The sequence below is a fragment of the Molothrus ater genome, chromosome 21, assembly GCF_012460135.2.
Source record: "Molothrus ater isolate BHLD 08-10-18 breed brown headed cowbird chromosome 21, BPBGC_Mater_1.1, whole genome shotgun sequence".
NCBI lineage: Eukaryota > Metazoa > Chordata > Aves > Passeriformes > Icteridae > Molothrus > Molothrus ater.
The window spans coordinates 1,074,026-1,080,025 of record NC_050498.2 but is presented as its reverse complement, the minus strand read 5'-3'; positions in this window follow the sequence as shown (position 1 = coordinate 1,080,025).

Genomic DNA, 6,000 nt, shown 5'->3' with positions numbered 1-6,000 from the left:
GTTCCAGACACCTCCCACGTGCAGGGTGCTCTGAGCTGGCCCCATCCCTCCTGCACCAGGGAGCTCCCTGCTGCTCCCAGACGGTGGCAGGAACATGGTGCCAGCCCAGGGGGCTCTGGATGATAATTCAGATTTAGAAATGAGGCTCCATCCCTCATACAGGGGGGAAGAAGATGAAGAAATCTCTTCTTAATGAGAGCCAGGGTGCTTGGAGAATTCATCACTGTGGTCTGTCTGAAAACTTCATGGCAAGGGCTTGTGGAGGCCTCAGGGCATTGCCAGGAACCTGAGGAAGCATTTCTGTACGAAAAGGGTGCTCAGACACTGGGACAGGCTGATCACCTCATCTTCTTAGAGACATGGCCAATGCCCCAAGCCAGTCAATGTTTAGGAAGAGTTTGGAAATTGCCCTTGAAAACCTGCTTTAACTTTTGGTCAGCCCTGAAGTGGTCAGAGCTGGACTGATCATAATCATTGCAGGTCATTTCAGCTGAAATAAACTGAACTGGTCTGGTCTGGTCTGGTCTGTGGTGGTGTTTGCAGGGATCTTAGGATGAGGGAAGAGACAAGAATGTTGACTCCATGTTTCAGAAGGCTTGATTTATTATCTTATGATATATGTTATACTAAAACTATACTAAAAGAATAGAAGAAAGGATTTCATCAGAAGGCTGGCTAAGAATAGAAAAAGAATGATAACAAAGGCTTGTGACTGACAGAGACAGTCCAGACAGCTGGGCTGTGATTGGCCATTAATTAGAAACAACCACATGAGCCCAATCCCAGATGCACCTGTTGCATTCCACAGCAGCAGATAACCACTGGTTACATTTTGTTCCTGAGGCCTCTCAGCTTCTCAGGAGGAAAAATCTTAAGGAAAGGATTTTCCATAAAACATGTCTGTGACACTGGTCTGGTCTGGTCTGGTCTGGTCCATCCCAAGCTGGAGAAGTGCTTGTGGAAGCTGAATGCAGTGGAGATGAGCAGCAAGAACTGCAATGTGGCAAACAGGGAACTGTGTCCTGCCCGGAGAGCAGCCTGAGGCTGATGAACTCATTGTTCATTCTGTATCTGAAACCACCTCTCTGGAAGTTTAATGTCAACAATCTGCAGATGCCAAAGCTGCTGATGCTGGCCTGGAAGCTCCACAGCTCCATGTGTGAGACATGCCAGGCCAGGGATGAGCTCCCCAAAGGCCAATGGGAAGGATGCTCTTGCTATTCCATTCACATTCCTCACTGAACATGCAGATGAGTTTAATTTCTATTTAATCAGCCTCTGCAAACAGCAATCACTTGAGAGTTTTCCTGCCTCACATGCAGTGATTACCCTTCTTCCACCAGCACTGCTCATACCAGGCTGGGGGCTCTCAGCCCCTCCAGGTGACATCTTTCACTTCAAGGAGGTTCTGGTGCTTTGCTGTGAAATGCTCTGTGAGCTGCAACTTGCTGGATCTGGAGGTGGCTCAGTGGCACTGTGTTCTCCTTGGGGCTGAGATGCCTCTGGCATCTCTGCTCTGCCCCTGGAGCAGTGCCAGGAGTGGAGACATCAGTGGAGCCTTGTCCAGATCAGCCCTCAGTACAGGGGGGTGACCCCAACTGCAGAGAGAGCCCAGTGCTGGGTGTTTGCAGCACCCCCAGTGCTGTATTTGCAGCACCCCCAGTGCTGGGTGTTTGCAGCACCCCCAGTGCTGGGTGTTTGCAGCACCCCCAGTGCTGGGTGTTTGCAGCACCCCCAGTGCTGTGTTTGCAGCACCCCAGTGCTGTATTTGCAGCACCCCAGTGCTGTGTTTGCAGCACCCCCAGTGCTGTATCTGCAGCACCCCAGTGCTGGGTGTTTGCAGCACCCCCAGTGCTGTGTTTGCAGCACCCCCAGTGCTGTGTTTGCAGCACCCCAGTGCTGTGTTTGCAGCACCCCCAGTGCTGTGTTTGCAGCACCCCAGTGCTGTGTTTGCAGCACCCCCAGTGCTGTGTTTGCAGCACCCCAGTGCTGTATCTGCAGCACCCCCAGTGCTGGGTGTTTGCAGCACCCCCAGTGCTGGGTGTTTGCAGCACCCCAGTGCTGTATTTGCAGCACCCCCAGTGCTGGGTGTTTGCAGCACCCCAGTGCTGTGTTTGCAGCACCCCCAGTGCTGGGTGTTTGCAGCACCCCCAGTGCTGTGTTTGCAGCACCCCCAGTGCTGGGTGTTTGCAGCACCCCCAGTGCTGGGTGTTTGCAGCACCCCAGTGCTGTATTTGCAGCACCCCCAGTGCTGTATTTGCAGCACCCCCAGTGCTGTATTTGCAGTGTTTGTGCTCTTGCCCTGCAATCTGTGTGTGTGAAGTTCAGTGCTGCAGAGATCAGGGTCAGCTGCTGCTGTCCCAGCTGTGATGGCAGACACAGGGAATGGCTCCCACTGCCAGAGGGCAGGGATGGATGGGATATTGGGAATTAGGAATTGTTCCCTGGCAGGGTGGGCAGGCCCTGGCACAGGGTGCCCAGAGCAGCTGGGGCTGCCCCTGCATCCCTGGCAGTGCCCAAGGCCAGGCTGGACATTGGGGCTTGGAGCACCTGGGACAGTGGGAGGTGTCCCTGCCATGGCAAGGGTGGCACTGGATGGCTTTAAGGTCCTTTCCAATTCAGACCACTCTGGGATTCTACAATCTTTGGTGTCTCAAACCCAACCAAATGGGGCCCATTCCTGCACCTGCTGGGGTTGTACCCAAAGTCTGCAGTGCAGACACCTCCCTGGCAGGTCCAGCTCCATGAGTTCAGCACAACAGAGGCTGAGAACTGATGGGCTGGAGGCAGAGACCTGAATTTTTTTGTGAAAATTTATAGAGAAAGAGCTGGAGCTTTTGCACAACTTTAGCTCCGAGAGTTTTGTCCCTTTGTGTTTATAATTTTAGCTCAGACCTAGAGGCATTTTGCCTCCAACAAAGGGATGATATTTTTCTTGCCCTATGAGTGGAGGACACTGCTCCTTCAATTAAAAGCTGCTCCTTCTGTGGCCCTGAGCAGTCTGAGGATGCTGAAATTGGCTTTCCTAGACCACCAGCATCCTGCTACAGGTTGTGGGCCATGTGCTGACACTTGCATTTAATTCCTGTCTGCAGTGACACCCCTGTGATCATCTCAGCTGTCTGTCATTGCGTGGGCAGTTATTTCTGACAGCTTATTCCAAAGCAGGTCAGCATGGGCAAGGGGGAATTTAGGCAGTAATTAGGGTTAAAAGAGATTTATTGCAGTGTGCCAGGCGTGGCATTTGACATCCTCAGCCTGATACTGCCACTTCCAGTGGATTTATCATCTTCCCTTTTGGGGAGGTGATGGTGGAGCAGGGCCTTTCTGCCCAGGAATGGTATTAGAGTAAAATAAAACATCTTTCAGCCATCCCTCACTGTTCTGTGCCCAAATCCCTGTATCCCTGGCAGTTCCTTAATTCTATCTCCTCTTTTCTTCCCCCTTCTCCCCTCCAAATTTCCCTGTGCCTTAGCAGCTGGCTGAAAGTGAAATGAAATCATCCCAGCTCCTACACAGACAGCCTCGTTTCTGAGGGAGACCAAGGATGGAAATTTCTGCTTCACAAAGCTGCAAAAAAGTAGAAGTCAGGGGACTGATGTGTAGCATTCAGCAAGCCTGGTGCTACAGCAGAGATCAACATCTGCTGTAATTACTTTCTTTAGAACTTCACAATTGTCCTGATAATTTTGGTAGGAAGAAGAACAAATGGGAAAAGATCAGGAAGATACTCTTGGTGAATTTTTTAATTAAAATGTTTTTGATTTGTTGAGGAACACTGAAAGAAGCAATTAAAACAAGATGATATTGGTCTATACTTACAAGGGAGAGCCTTGCCAGGATTAACTGGCTTGGCCCAAATAAATTACTGCCTCTGGATTTGCATTAGCAAATACTTCCTAGAGATGTTAATGAGGAAAGAGCGAGAATGGAGTGGGTGAGATCATAGCAACAAAGGCAGCCTGCAGGGCCACAGAGTCCCAGAATGGCTTGGGTGGAAGGGACCTTAAATCCCATCCCACCCCTGCCATGGCAGGGACACCTCCACTGTCCCAGGCTGCTCCAAGCCCTGTCCAGCCTGGCCTTGGGCACTGCCAGGGATCCAGGGGCAGCCCCAGCTGCTCTGGGCACCCTGTGCCAGGGCCTGCCCACCCTCCCAGGGAACAATTCCTAATTCCCAATATCCAACCTAAACCCATTCTCTGTCACTTTGATCCCATTCCCCCTTGTCCTGTCCCTCCATGCCTCTGTCTGAAGTCTCTCTCCATCTTTCCTGTAAGTTCCCTTCAGGCCCTGCAAGGCCACGCTGAGGTGACCCCAAAGCTCCTCCAGTCCAGGTGAGCATTCCCAGCTGTGCCAGCCTTTCCTCCCAGCAGAGCTGCTCCATCCCTCTGCTCATCCTGGAGCCTCCTCTGGGCTCCTCCAGCAGCTCCAGCTCCTGCCTGTGCTGGGCCCAGGGCTGGGGCAGCTCTGCAGGTGGGGTCTCACCTGGGCACAGGGGCAGAATCCCAATCCCTGCCCTTTTGGGTTCAGCCCAGGGCTGGGGGGTCTCTGGGTCAGCCTGGACCTGACTGGGGAAAGTGTGGGGTCAAACAAGGCACTGCTGCAGGTTTGAGCCTGGGGAGCCCAGCCATGGCCAGAGGGGCTGGGCCTGAATTTCACTCAGGGTGAGGAAAGGTTTATTTATTTTCTTCAGGACTCGTATTTCAGTGATTCAATTCCAGGCCTTGGCCAGGCTCCATTTAAACAAAGCAAGGATCCAGGGTGTGAAGTGCTGTGCTGTGTGATGAGCTAATCCAAATCCCACAAAGTCTGGGAATGTTTCCACTGCCTCCCTGGGAGCTGGATTAGACCTGCACCATCGCTCCTGCCCAGTGCCAGTGCTGGTGCCACAGCAGCAGCAGCCCCCAAAAACCCTGATGGGGCACGGCTGAAGGATGGGGCTTTTGGGTGGTGTTTTCACAGCATTTCTCCATTAATAGAGAGAATTAAATTAACACTTCAAGTCTCCATTAATGGAGAGCATTAAATTAACCATTCAAGTCTCCATTAATGGAGAATATTAAAATGGCAAGGGAGATAAACAGTCTTTGGTGGAGGTGGGACAGTGGTTGTGCTCGTGGGATGCTTCTGGAGAGATAAAGCTGTTTGCTCTCAGGCCAGTTGTGTTTTTTCCCTGTTAAAGCTGCTTTTCTCCTGCAGCCAGGGGTGATTTCCTGGTGGTGTCACACTGAGCTGTGCTCACCTCTCCAAGGGCTGGTGGGCAGAGGATCTGTAGGAGCAGCAAATTTCAATTTCTGGGCAGCTCTGGTGGCTGAAACTCAAGGCACAAGCCTGACTTTTACTGAAGGCACTGAACACACTGACCTGCAGGAGAACAGCTCTCAGAGTGGGCTGCAGGTTCCTCCTTCCAGCTGGGAATTCCTTCAATTGCTCATCCTTCCTGTGGTGAATATACAGGAATTCCTGGACTACATTTGATTCATTCCTATAATAAATCCAGGCACATTCCTGGGCCATTCATTGGAACACTCTCCACTGACATGAGAGGTCAATGAGAGTGTGCAGTGCCTTTTTTCCTACTTTAAATTTGGTAAACATGGATTTCCTGCACTGCTTGCTGTCCAGTGGCAATCCCTGCCTGGACTGCAGGGATTGCATGGAATTGCTCAGACCCCACTTGTCACAGGATCCCAGAATGGTTTGGGCTGACAGGACCTCAAAGCCCATCTCATTCCATGGGCAGGGACACCTTCCCCAGCCCAGCCTTGTCCTGCCACTGTGGCTTGGCCCCACCTGGGGGAAGCTGATTTGCCAGCACAACCATTCCCTTTTCAACCTGAATTCAGGCACCAGTGCCAGGAATGGTGGTGACAGCCATTAACCTGTCACCTTCTCCAGCAGGAGAGCCTGGGCTGGCTCCTGTGCAGGAGGGGCTCCAGGGAAATGAGGAGTTCTGGATTTTTTTAAGGGACAAAGGGCTCTCCAGGACACCTGAGT